Here is a 13,931-nt window from a genome sequence, read left to right as displayed (position 1 = left end):
AATTGAAAAAGGCACCCCTAATTGGCCACCGGTTCAACCCAAACCCGTGGCAATATTAATGGGTGGGAGGAGTTGAACCGGTATTGCCACCGGTTCAAAGTGAACCCGTGGCAATAATAATAAAGCCACCGGTTTTGAACCGGTGGCAATAGCCTATTTAATTAATAAAAAAAAAACCCGCCCTCCCTCGCTATTTTCTTCTTTCTCGAGTTCCTGTTTCATTTCACACACTCAATTCACAAGCAGCCACCACAAAGCTTCCACAAACTCCCCCTCACTCTCCAACGACCGCCACCGCACCACCCTCCACCAGCAGCCACAACCACCGCCACCGCACCACCCTCCACCACCTGCGCGCACCCCCTCCACCAGCAGCAGCAAGCAGCAGCATTGAGGTTCATTTCCGCACCTCCACCAGCAGCAGCATCTCCGCCTCCTCGCCGCCGCGCCATTGTGCCTAGCCGCCGCGCCGCTGTGTTCCCTCCACCACAGACCACCGTTCTTCTCTCCACCCTTTCATCTCCACCTAGGGTTAGTTTTAATTGATTTTGCATTTTGAATAATGTTTAGGCAAATTAAAATTAAGTTAGTTTTGAATATAATTAACCCTAATTTTTCTGAATTTTAGGTTATTTTATTAAGAAATTTTGAACAATTTAGGTTGTTTTATTATTAGGTAGAGATTAGGAAAAAAGTTATTTGAATTTTCATAAGTTTTAATGGGTAATTTTTATTAAATTAGAGATTATTAGTAACCTTGTTACTTAATTAGTTTAATTTTGGTAGTATGTTTTATTGTGTAATTATTAATTGGTATGTTTTAATGTGTAATTTTTGGTTGTTTTATAGTTCTTGACAAAATTACTAACTTTTATGTTGTTTTATTTTGTTTATTTTTGTAGATTGATATGTAGTGAAGCACAAGTTTATTAGCTACTCAAGTGGGAAGTTCATGATATTACATCCATTGTACTTGCTATATTGGTATGAACTATAATCTTTATGGAGCTATATTTATTTCTATTTATCCATTTGATAAAAGTTTGTTCATGATATTGCAAGTTGTGTCTTGTTGAATGTTTGCATCATCATATGCCTAGATACCCGTTCAAGGCTTTCTCATTAGGAGAAAGTCTTGAATAGTCCCCGGTTGGGACTGTTCTTGAATGTTTACTCTCACTTAGGTGGTGAATGTATGTCTTTTTTTCGATTTTAAGGAACATCTTGGCTTTTCATTTCTTCACCATGTTCTCTGGGTACATATGTGGGTAAGTAATTATCTACATCGTGTACTTGGAGAAATGGGGGGAAGTGCTGCCGGATTTTCCTTAAAATTGGAAAGTTGACATACATTCACTAGTGAGAGTAGACATTCAAGGATGGGTTAGGTTGGAGTGATAAGGACACTTTGGAAACATGTATTTTTTCACTATATGAATGGTTTATTCACGGTGTGTACTTGAAGTTGATTTACGTAAAATATGTAGCAATTGTACATTATTCATAATTGTTGCTATATATGTTTAGAGACACTTTACTAAATGGAGAAGGCTCGTGGTTGGATGTATGGTAGACGTGATACATTGGAATTTTGGAATGGGGTTCAAGAGTTTTGCAAGACGGCTTTATCTTATAAGCGCAAAATGGGTGCGGAATACCTATACTGTCCTTGTGTTGATTGTAAAAATGTGAAGGTGGTCAATAGTGTTGAGATCATTAGAGATCATGTACTTTGTCGTGGGTTTAGACTTAAATACGATGTGTGGATTTGGCATGGTGAAAGTGGAGAGTATAGTGGGGATCTTGATGGGAATGATGTGCATGACAGAAGCAATAATGAGATTCATGTGGGGTTAGAATGTGAGAATGATGAATATGTTTTTGAGGATGGTGAGGATGGAGCTGAGGATGATCCAGTAGATGAGGTCGAGGATGAGGACGTGGATGAGATGTTGCATAATGTCGAAGGTGATGTGTTTGAATTACTTTCGGAGGCTTCCAAAAAGCCTTTGTACCCTGGGTGCAAAAAATACTCCAAACTTTCTGCCGTGCTAACACTTTTTAACATTAAGTCGAAGCATGGGTGGACGGACGTCAGTTTCACTTCTTTGTTGACCGCATTAAGTGATATCTTGCCTGATGGGAATGAAATTCCTAAGTCTTACTATTATGCAAAGAAGCTGATGTGTCCATTTGGTTTGGAGTATAAGAAGATACATGCATGTCCTAATGACTGTATTTTGTATCGTAATGAGTATGAACAATTGGAGGAGTGTCCACGATGCAAGCAGTCGCGCTACAAGCGCATGAGTTGCAATCCTGGTACGACGGGACCTCCTGCTAAGGTGTTGTGGTATCTTCCTATTATTCCAAGGTTTAAGCGTCTATTCTCAACTCCAAAAGACGCTACAAACTTGAGGTGGCATGCCGAGGGAAGACAAAAAAACAGAATGCTGAAGCATCCGGCTGACTCCCCGCAATGGAAGAACATTGATTTGAAGTTTCCGTAGTTTGGTAATGAAGTCAGAAATTTAAGACTTGGGTTGTGCACAGACGGGATGAATCCATTTGGCACTCTTAGTACCCAGCATAGCACTTGGCCTGTTCTTTTGGTGATCTACAATTTGCCTCCTTGGTTATGTATGAAACGGAAGTATATAATGCTTTCATTGCTAATAACGGGGCCTAGGCAACCTGGAAATGACATAGATGTTTACCTTGCGCCACTAATTGACGATTTGAGGAAAATGTGGGACGAAGGGGTTTCTTGTTTTGATGCTCATAAGAACGAGATGTTTACATTGCGTGCAGCCCTTATGTGGACCATGAATGACTTTCCTGCATATGGCAACCTGTGTGGGTACAAGGTTAAAGGGAAAAAAGCATGCCCCATTTGTATTGATGACACATCAAGCATATACCTGAAGAATTCTCACAAAGATGTGTACTTAAGGACTCGAAGGTTCCTTAGGCGTGATCACCCGTACCGTAGGTAGAAAAAGGCTTTCGATGGGACAGTGGAGGAGGAGATTGCGCCTAGGCCATTACGGGTGTTGAGGTATATGCTCGAGTTAAGGGTATACGAACGGTGTTTGGAAAATATGAAAAAGCTCCGGTCTCAACAGCTCTTTTTAAAAAAGAATCAATCTTGTGGAAGCTTCCGTACTGGAAAGAACATGTTGTTAGGCACTGCCTTGATGTGATGCATATAGAGAAGAATGTGTGTGATGCTCTTGTGGGAACGCTTTTTAATATTTCAGGCAAAACAAAGGATGGAAAGGGTGTACGGTTAGATTTGCAAGAGATGGGGATTCGTCCGGAATTATGGCCTCAGGACAAGGTTAGAAAGGGGAAGGATAGAAAGGGAAAAGAACCGGAACAGGAAAATGTAAATGTTTCGAAAAAAGGAAAGGGGAAGAGCAAGGGAAAGGGAAAGGCCGCGGATGCTTCAAAGAGTAGAGATGATGAGGGTCAAGGCAAGGTTGAGAAGAAGTATTTACCACTGGCTTGCTACACATTGTCAAGGGTAGAAAAGCGGATGTTTTGTGCATGTCTTTACGGCATTAAGGTTCCCTCTGGGTACTCATCTAACATGAAAAGATTTGTATCCTTAAGTGGCGAAATGAAGTTGACAAGTATGAAATCCCATGATTGTCACATGTTGATGCAAGTATTTTTACCGATTGCAATTCGTGGTATTTTACCGAAGCACGTGAGGGAAGCTATTACAAGCCTATGTTCGTTTTTCAATACAATATGCAGCAAAGTGCTTGATCCTTGTACACTTGATGCTTTGCAAATGGATGTGGTTGTGACTTTGTGCAAATTTGAGATGTATTTCCCACCCTCATTTTTTGACATAATGGTCCACCTTATTCTACATTTGGTGCGTGAGATTAAGTTGTGCGGTCCAGTTTTCCTAAGGTGGTGTTATCTTTTTGAAAGACACATGGGCACATTGCAAGATAAAGTAAGGAATCCGGCTCATCCGGAAGGAAGCATGATTCAAGGGACCGTGAGTGAGGAGATTGGTAATTTTGTGGCCGACTATTTAGCCGTTGCTGAACCTATTGGTCTTCCTACTTCTCGACATGAAGGGAGACTGGATGGTCATGGCACAATTGGGTCGAAACGAATGTCACCTGATCGAGATCAGTTCTTACAAGCACACCTTTATGTGTTGCACCATGTTGCAGATGTTCACCCATATTTAGATGAGCACATGGCTAGTTTGCGTGATGAGTTTCCATCGAAAGGTGAAAGGGCACTGATGTAGTTGCATAATAAGAGGTTTGTGAGTTGGTTTAGTGAACGAGTGATGAGTCGTTTGGATGATAGTGTCACCGATACAGTAAGGTGGCTTGCTTATGGTCCTAGGGATGATGTTCGCTCATTTGAGGGATATGACATCAATGGGTACACTTTTTGGACAGAGGGTCGGGATTTGAAATCTTCGTTGACCCAAAACAGTGGAGTAACGCTTGTGGCATCGTCAAGGGAGTTTGCAAGTGCAAAGGATAAATCACCTGTCGATGCAAAATTGTCATACTACGGTCGAATTCAAGAAATATGGGAGCTTGATTATTGTAACTTCACGGTTGCACTTTTCAAGTGTAAGTGGGTTGATAATATCAGGCGTAATGTCAAGTATGATGACTTTACTCTTGTAGATCTTGGCCACTTGAATGATAGTGCGGAACCGTTCATCCTAGCATCTCAAGCTAAGCAAGTGTTCTTTGTCACTGACCCAGACGATTCAAAATGGTCCATTGTGCTAGCTGGGAAAAGAAGAATCCTAGGCATTGGAGATGTTGAGGATGAGGAAGAATACGATGCGTTTGATGATTCAGCACCTTTCACTGTTCCTAGACCTATTGCATCAAATGATATAGACGACCAAACAAGTTATATGCGGTCAGACCACAACGAAGGAATGTTAGAATGAGGTACTACAACAGTTAATTTGAGATTGTAAGCATTTAAAAGTATTATTTAATCATAAGTTAAGTTATTTTATTAATAGGATTTGGGAAAAATGAATGAAAGTGTTAACTTAGTTGCTAAACTTTTACAAGTTCTTGCCTATTTTATATGCTAACATGTACTGAACTTAGTTGCCTATTTTTACAAGTCAATTTGATGAAAATAGAATAAAAATGATCTACATGTGAACTTACTTGCCTATTTTATATGCTAACATGTAGTATGACCTTTATGTCAACATTTTTATCTTTTATGGAACTAATATCGTTTTATGTTTGTAATGACAGGTTTTTATAACTCATGGAGGACGATCATGATGACCCAGTACTAGAGGATTTGGAGGATGATGACGATGGCTATGATGGTGAGTATGAGGACAAGGACGAGCCATATGATGTCAACAAGGAGACTGATTTGGGTGAGCCAGAAGATCAGGAACAAGATGCTTTTGAGCGGAGGCTTGTAGAATTTGAATTGTCAGCTGAACGTGCGCCTCCTATTGATTCTACAATTGTTGAGGTCGTTGGTGAGAACGCTACTCCTCAAACTGATAGCCAAAGACATGAGCAATTGAACACAGGTGGTGGAGGGGGGTTAAAGGCTCCTGCTAAGAGAAAGGGTAGGGGTCCGACAACAAGTTTTAGGAAGCCAAACGGTCCCATGGTCCTGGAGTATGACAAAAGAGGACGACCAACTGGCAAATGGCTTCGGAATTATGCAAACCAAGTTGGCATGTGTGCGCGTAAAATCCCGATTACACTTGGTTGGCGGCAAGTACCTCCGGGCTTGATTCAAACATTTTGGGATGATACCAGGGCAAGTGTTTTGTTTCAATGCACATTTTCACAATTACAAATACTTTCACTTAATAGTTGTTAGTGAATTTAACATAATAATTGCTTGTATTTATGATTGCAGAAGCTGTTTAATATTGCAAATGATCCTGAGAAGAGAAGGGTGTTTGATTCTTTAATAGCGGAGAGATTTAGAGGCTTCAAGACCCATTTGACCAATGGATGGATCTATAAGAAGAAGAAACACAAGAAGAAAGCTTCCAAGGAGAAGGGTGGTGAAGGTGGAAATGAGGATGTTGTTGAGGAACAAGAACCACCGTGGAAAATATGGCCAAGCGTGACGGAGGAAGAGTGGAAAGAATTTGTTATTCAAAAAACAAGACCCAAAGCAATTGTAAGAACTAGTAAATCTAATGAGAATTGTATAATATATTGACTCTTTTTGCAGTAATGATTCTAACATTTGTATTTATGTAGGAACTTTGAGAGCAAAACAAGGCAAATGCATTGCAGAAGGAGTACCTTCATAAGACGGGGGCCAAGACATTTGGTGAATGGAGGCCTACTTGGTTGAAGGAGGGTATATACCCTACTTTGCTGCCTGGGTCATCCAAAGAACCCTCCGACTCCACGATCACTACGTTGGTTAGTCGTGCTGGCGATTTCATTTGTTCTCTACATTCCTTTGATAAGGAAACCGGAAAATGGGTCATCAAAGAACCGGAAAAAAAAGTGGCTGATAAACTTGTAAGCTATTTGAAACTTTTGCATAACTTTACCATCTAAAAACATTACATGTATTCATGTTGACATTTTTTCTTATGCTACAGCTTGAGTACACTACAGAAGTTGTTGAAGGCAAGCTGGTCCCGACTATAGAGAAAGACCCGTTCACCTTGGCTTTGGGAAAGCCCTACCATCCAGGCCGGGTAGTAGGTATGGGAGGGACGTTGCTAGGATGGGAAAAAGTCATGGGTTCGGAATACACAAAATTGGGAAGATCTCGGGCAAGTGTTAACTCACCGGAGGACTTGGATGCCAAGGTGGCATCCATCAAGGAACAAGTACGCAATGAGTTAGTAGGTGAGTTCAATGCTTGGGCGAAGCAAATGAACTTACCCTTGCCATTCCCCTCGACTACACCGGTCGACTCAAGTAGCCACCCAAAAGGACAAGGAGAAGATGAGAGAGATGGAGAAGATGAGATACATGAGGTAGTTTTCAATCTATTAGTTTTGGCATAGTGAGTTATGTGAGATCAAATGTGACATTTTTGAATAACTATTGCAGGTTGTTACTCCCACACATGCGGACTCGAGGGAGCTTGATGATCCAACACCCCATGAATTTCCAGATTTAGAGGTGAATTTAGGATAATCTATTACTTTTAACATAGTGAATTTCGTTAGATGATCAATTGTGTACAAATAGACCATTTTTTTTTATATAATTTCTGCTTTTACAAGTGAATTTCGTTAAATGATGTAGGTAGACACCGAGTGTACACTTCTAGCCCCGGGGCTATCAAATAGTGATGAGTTGCAGTTGGTGGCGCATGGTAGTGCACAAGCGACGAGAGGAACGGTCCATTTCCAAGGGCTTTGGCCACAACATTACGCGGTCGGGATCAATTCTGTCGTAGCTGGGTTCGAAAACATCCCACTACCGGTGCCTATAGTGGATGATGGGATTACTCTTCTTTGGCAAGCAAAAGGTAGCTATGTGCAATGGCCTCGTGCTTGGGTAAGGTTGATCAACGAGGTAATAATTTTTTAACATGTGCTAAATAACAAATCTGAATGCCTTTTGATATTATTCGGTTTTTTTAAAAAAAAAAAAAAAAACTTGTGCTGCCTGGGCTGCAGCAGCCTCGGCAGGCCATGCCTGGGCTGCAGCAGCCTCGGCAGGCCATGCCTGGGCCGCAGCAGCCTCGGCAGCCCATGCCTGGGCCGCAGCAGCCTCGGCAGCCCATGCCTGGGCAGCCGCAGCCTCGGCAGCTGCTGCCTGGGTGGCCTGCTGCAGCCTGGGCAGCTGCTGCCTGGCCTGCTGCAGCCTGGGCAGCTGCTGCCTCGGCCGCTGCAGCCTCGGCAGCTGCTGCCTCGGCCGCCGGTGCATCCTTGGCAGGTAACTCCTTGTTTATTGTGTTCGTATAGCTTAACCCCCGGCCTAGAATTTTTGATCCTCCATTTACTTTGTTTGATTAGATTTCGAAAAAAGGCCACACCTCAAAGCGAAGGAAGGTGGAGAAGCCCAAAAGTGTTGATCAACCTACAAAGAAGATGAGTGAACAAGGGTCGAAGAGTGAACAAGTGTCAAAAAATAATTCTTCGAAAGGTTCAGCCATGCAACCTACCCCACTTGTTGGAGACAATGTCCTTCAATCGCTCACTAAGGATTTAACTTTTCTACACAATCGTGTTAGTTATTTGCCTAGTGACGATCCCATTGAATTTGCACTACCTAAGGCAATGTTCCACTATGATGAGGATGCAAGTGCATGGTTAAACAAACAAGATGTGAAGGAATTTTTAAGAGGTTCAAGCCTTAACATTTCTCTCATTCAAATATTCATGAGGTACGGGCACATGCAACTAAAATTAAATATGTTAATTCATATTAATGTTGTTTATCCTTGATATGTTAATCAATTTTCATTGTCCATGCACGCAGAGCACTACGGGAGCACTTAAGTGACACTAATTCCCCTAAAAAAGTTGGGTGGTTATGCCCCGAACAGACATCCGAGACTAGAATCTTAAACAACTCCCCTGAGGTGATGTACTATGTTAATCATAGTATTAGGGAACCAATGCGTGCGGGAGATGAGTTCATATTCGCCCCATGTTATCAGGAGTGCGTTTAACCATGTGTAATTCAATTCTTTAAACATTTGAAATATATTTTGTACCCTAATTAATGATTTGTTTGTGAATTGTGAATTTATGTAGGTATCATTGGTTTCTCATGGTGATTTGTCCTGCTAAAAACACAATATTTCACCTTGATTCAGCTCGATCAACAAAGAAGTACCTCGTGGCCTCTGTACTACAAAAGTAAATATAGCTACCTAGTGGTGATTATCTTAAGCTAACTCATTTAGTAGTCAAACTAATCAAATTTGAATTTACTTTCCTATAGTATTATGAAGAAAATACATGGTCGTGCTCCAGAGGGTCCTACATGGAAATCACCTACGGTAATACCACATCATATTGTGATTATCTTAATAAACATTGCTCGAACAATTGTGGATTTTATGTGATGTTTGATTCATTTGTTTTGTTCCTATGCTAGTGCCCACAACAAGATAATGGAGTTGATTGTGGATTGTACGTGATGAGATTCATGCTTGACATAGCGACTCATTGTACCAACATCATACATCTTGATGAGGTACGACCTTAAACCTAGTAAAATGCGTTTTATTTTGTGATTTCAAAGCTTAGCCACCTAAAACTAAGTATAATTGACATGTTATGAGAAATAACTAGCTCATTAGTTACAAAATGTAGAAAATGGACAAGATATAAGTCATTTAGGCCTTATTTAAGCCATTTAGTACCAAAATGCGTCCTTAATCTTTGTAAGTTGCTCTTTTTATGTGATTTCAAAGCTTAGCCACCTAAAACTAAGTTTAATTGACATGTTATGAGAAATAACTAGCTCATTACTTACAAAATGTACAAAATGGGCAAGGTAGAAGTCATTTAGGCCTTATTTAGGCCATTTAGTACCAAAGTGCGTCCTAAATCTTTGTAAGTTGCTTTTTTATGTGATTTCAAAGCTTTGCCACCTAAAACTAAGTATAATTTACATGTTATGAGAAAGAACTAGCTCATTAGTTACAAAATGTAGAAAATGGGCAAGATAGAAGTCATTTAGGCCATATTTAAGCCATTTAGTACCAAAATGCGTCCTAAAACTTAGTAAGTTACTCTTTTTATGTGATTTCAAAGCTTATCCACCTAAAAATAAGTGTAATTGACATGTTATGAGAAATAACTAGCTCATTAGTTACAAAATGTACAAAATGGGCAAGGTAGAAGTCATTTAGGCCTTATTTAGGCCATTTAGTACCAAAGTGCGTCCTAAATCTTTGTAAGTTGCTCTTTTTATGTGATTTCAAAGCTTATCCACCTAAAACTAAGTGTAATTGACATGTTATGAGAAATAACTAGCTCATTAGTTACAAAATGTACAAAATGGGCAAGGTAGAAGTCATTTAGGCTTTATTTAGGCCATTTAATACCAAAGTGCGTCCTAAATCTTTGTAAGTTGCTCTTTTTATGTGATTTCAAAGCTTAGCAACCTAAAACTAAGTGTAATTGACATGTTATGAGAAAGAACTAGCTCATTAGTTACAAAATGTACAAAATGGGAAAGGTAGAAGTCATTTAGGCCTTATTTAGGCCATTTAGTACCAAAGTGCGTCCTAAATCTTTGTAAGTTGCTTTTTTATGTGATTTCAAAGCTTTTCCACCTAAAACTAAGTATAATTGACATGTTATGAGAAAGAACTAGCTGATTATTTAAAAAATGTAGAAAATGGGCAAGGTAGAAGTCATTTAGGCCTTATTTAGGCCATTTAGTACTAAAATGCGTCCTAAAATTTAGTAAGTTGCTTTTTTATGTGATTTCAAAGCTTAGCCACCTAAAACTAAGTATAATTGACATGTTATGAGAAATAACTAGCTCATTAGTTAGAAAATGTAGAAAATGGGCAAGATAGAAGTCATTTAGGCCTTATTTAAGCCATGTAGTACCAAAATGCGTCCTAAATCTTACTAAGTTGCTCTTCTTATGTGATTTCAAAGCTTAGCCACCTAAAACTAAGTGTAATTGACATGTTATGAGAAATAACTAGCTCATTATTTAAAAAATGTAGAAAATGGGCAAGGTAGAAGTCATTTAGGCCTTATTTAGGCCATTTAGTACCAAAATGTGTCCTAAAACTTAGTAAGTTGATTTTTTTATGTGATTTCAAAGCTTTGCCACCTAAAACTAAGTATAATTGACATGTTATGAGAAAGAACTAGCTCATTATTTAAAAAATGTACAAAATGGGCAAGGTAGAAGTCATTTAGGCCTTATTTAGGCCATTTAGTACCAAAATGTGTCCTAAAACTTAGTAAGTTGCTCTTTTTATGTGATTTCAAAGCTTTGTCACCTAAAACTAAGTATAATTGACATGTTATGAGAATAAACTAGCTCATTAGATAAAAAATGTAGAAAATGGGCAAGGTAGAAGTCATTTAGGCCTTATTTAGGCCATTTAGTACCACAATGCGTCCTAAACCTTAATAAGTTGTTTTTTTTGTGTTGATTAAAGGCTTAGCCACCTAAAACTAAGTATGATTGACATGTAATGAGGAAGAACTAGCTCATTAGTTAAAAAATGTTGAAAATGGGCAAGGTAGAAAACATGTTTTTAAAAATGCGTCCTAAAACTTAGTAAGTTGCTCTTTTTATGTGAGTTAATTTTTTGCATATTTATTTACACATGTTTAACTTAACTAATTTATTCTACCATAATGTTTATATATTCCAAGTTTTGCAAGGTGCTAAAGGGTGATCCGTTAACAAGCAAGGACCTTAATGAAGTACGAGACATGTTGGCATCTTTCATCACTTTCAATTTGTAAATGTTACATCATTTTGAATTTAAACTTTGTTGATTAAACTTTAGACTACTTTATTTATTGTTAATAAGTTAGTATTGTGCAAATTTGTACTTATGTAGTATATGATACTTTATTTATTGTATTGCATTTAGTTTTTAATAATATATATTTATAAATCTTGTTATATATTATTATATTACAGCAGAAATAATATAGCAGCAATACAGGAATTACATGCAGGAAATATATAGCTGGACGGAATTACAGGAATTATTGCAGGGATAAAAAAAAAAAAAAAAATCTAATGGCCACCGGTTCAGCCATGCAACCGGTGGCAATTACCTGCCATCCCCCAAAAAAAAAAGGCGGGAAAGGTTAATTGCCACCGGTTAACCGGTGGCCAAATTAATTAATACCACCGGTTAACCGGTGGCAATTAATTAATTTGCCACCGGTTTTGAACCGGTGGCCTTTTGTCCTAGTTTTTGCCACCCCCCCCCCCCCCACTGGCCACCGGTTCAAAACCGGTGGCAAAGGGGGGTTTTGAACCGGTGGCCAACCCCTTTTTTCGCCTAGTGTTTCTCCCTCATACCAAAATCATCATAATGCTTTGCGGTCTCCTCTATGATGCACTCCACTTCATCCTCTCCTTTGTTCATGATCGGACCGCCGGCCGCGGCGTCTAGGCTTGTTCTCCCTTGAGGTGTAAGTCCTCCATAGAAAGTGTGAATGAGTTGATACTTGGGTATCCCATGGTGTGGGCATTGACGTTGAAGCTCTTTGTATCGGTCCCATGCCGCACTTAGAGACTCACCACTCTTTTGGCGAAAACCTTGGATCAAAGACCGAGCCTCGGCGGTCTTCCTATGGTTGTAAAATCTCCTCAAGATAGCCGTAGTTACTTGGTCCCGTGTTGTGAGGGAGTTAGGGAGCACCTCCTTCTCTAGCCATTCTAGACCTCTTCCAATTAGAGAAAATGGTAACATCTTGAGGCGAATATATTCTTGAGTCACTCTATTGACCTTTATTGTGTCACAATATTTCTCAAACTCTTTTAAGTGCTCATGAGGACTCTCAAAATTTACACCCGAGAATTGTTTCCTCTCAATCAAAGCAATTAAATTAGGCTTGATCTCAAAATTGTTGGCTTGAGGAGTAGGAGTTAGGATCCCACTTTATGCTCTAAAGGCTTCAGGAGCTCCAAGACGACTCAAAGGTGTATTCTCTCCCATTTTAGAACCTTCTTCACTCTCAGATTTAAAGGTTGAAAAAGGGTTGATTCCCGGGCTTGATGGTGAATTAGGACTATCTAACTCTTCACTTGAGGGTGATGAGGGTGGAGTATCTTCCAATTCTCTTACTCCTTCTTTCGTCGGGGTGTGAGAATTTCTTCTCCTTGCTCTCGCTTCTCTTCGAAGTAGAGACAAAGGCCTCTCTAGCTCCGCATCGATGGGAATCAAAGACCTTGAGCGGGTTCGCCCTCTGTTCATACAACAAAGCTAAGGAGAACGTAAGCACTGTCAAGTAACAAAAAGTAGCAAATACTAACAAATAAGAAGTGAGATAGTCTCAAATAAAGCAATGAAATAGCAATGGAAGCCGTTTCCCCGGCAACGGCGCCAATTTGACAAAGGGAAATAATCGCGTCCTTAGACGACTACACCTAAATCAAATACTCCCTCCGTGTTTTTTTAAGTGATACATATTGACCGGCACATAGTTTTAGGCAATTTAATTGACTTAAATAAAATAAGCTAAGAGGTAAGTGGGGTAGTGGAGTATTAAAAAATTGTTAAAGAAAGATAGTGGGGTTAATAGTTTATTGAAAGTAATATATGTGAGAGGAAAGATATAATAAAAAAATAGTAGTGGGTTTGTGTGGGGACCATGAGAGGAGAGAGATATAATATTTTAATGTATTGTTTTGCCAAAAAAGGAAATGTATCACTTAAAAAAACACGGTCGGAAATGGAAAATGTATCACTTAAAAAAACACGGAGGGAGTACAATTTATAACACTCGACTCAACCTATTACAAGTATAGGGCAAGTAGAGGGGTCGAACTACAGGGAGAAATGCATAAACACCGCATTAATTACTCAAAATCTAAGCTATCTTGAAACAAGAAATGTGAATAACTAGGAGATCAAACTAAGAACGAAATGGATTAAAATCAATATAACTAGGCACCAAGGGAAATGAGTAGATGTAGATGCCGCTTGAACAAGCAATAACACAGAAGCAAATCAATGGTAAACTAAACATGCATGAATATCGAAGTAAGGCCCAATCTAACCACCTTTCGGGGTTAATCGGTTTCTCCTAACATAGCCTCTATGTTTCCACACTAGAACCATATATTAGAAGGTGCAATCAAAGAACTATTTATAGTAATGAACCTTAACTAAGTCAACTTCCGTTCCTTGTTAGCAAAGATTCACCTTTAACCAACTAACAATGTGCACTTGCAAGAAGATCAAAGAATATCAAGCATGCAAAGACTTTAATTACCATTAACATAACCCCAACATTA

General features: G+C 39.3%; 1 non-coding gene across 1 annotated transcript; it reads left to right on the top strand.

Moving 5' to 3' along the window:
* Positions 1–12,145: 12,145 nt before the first annotated feature.
* LOC145612857 (small nucleolar RNA R71) lies at positions 12,146–12,251 on the top strand. The gene has a single exon (XR_014106769.1). It is a non-coding gene; the product is annotated as a small nucleolar RNA R71 (small nucleolar RNA).
* The last annotated feature ends 1,680 nt before the right edge of the window (positions 12,252–13,931 follow it).

This window comes from Chenopodium album, chromosome 24, assembly GCF_948465745.1.
Source record: "Chenopodium album chromosome 24, dcCheAlbu1.1, whole genome shotgun sequence".
NCBI lineage: Eukaryota > Viridiplantae > Streptophyta > Magnoliopsida > Caryophyllales > Amaranthaceae > Chenopodium > Chenopodium album.
The sequence above is the reverse complement of the archived record's forward strand: the minus strand, read 5'-3'. Positions and strand labels throughout refer to the sequence as shown.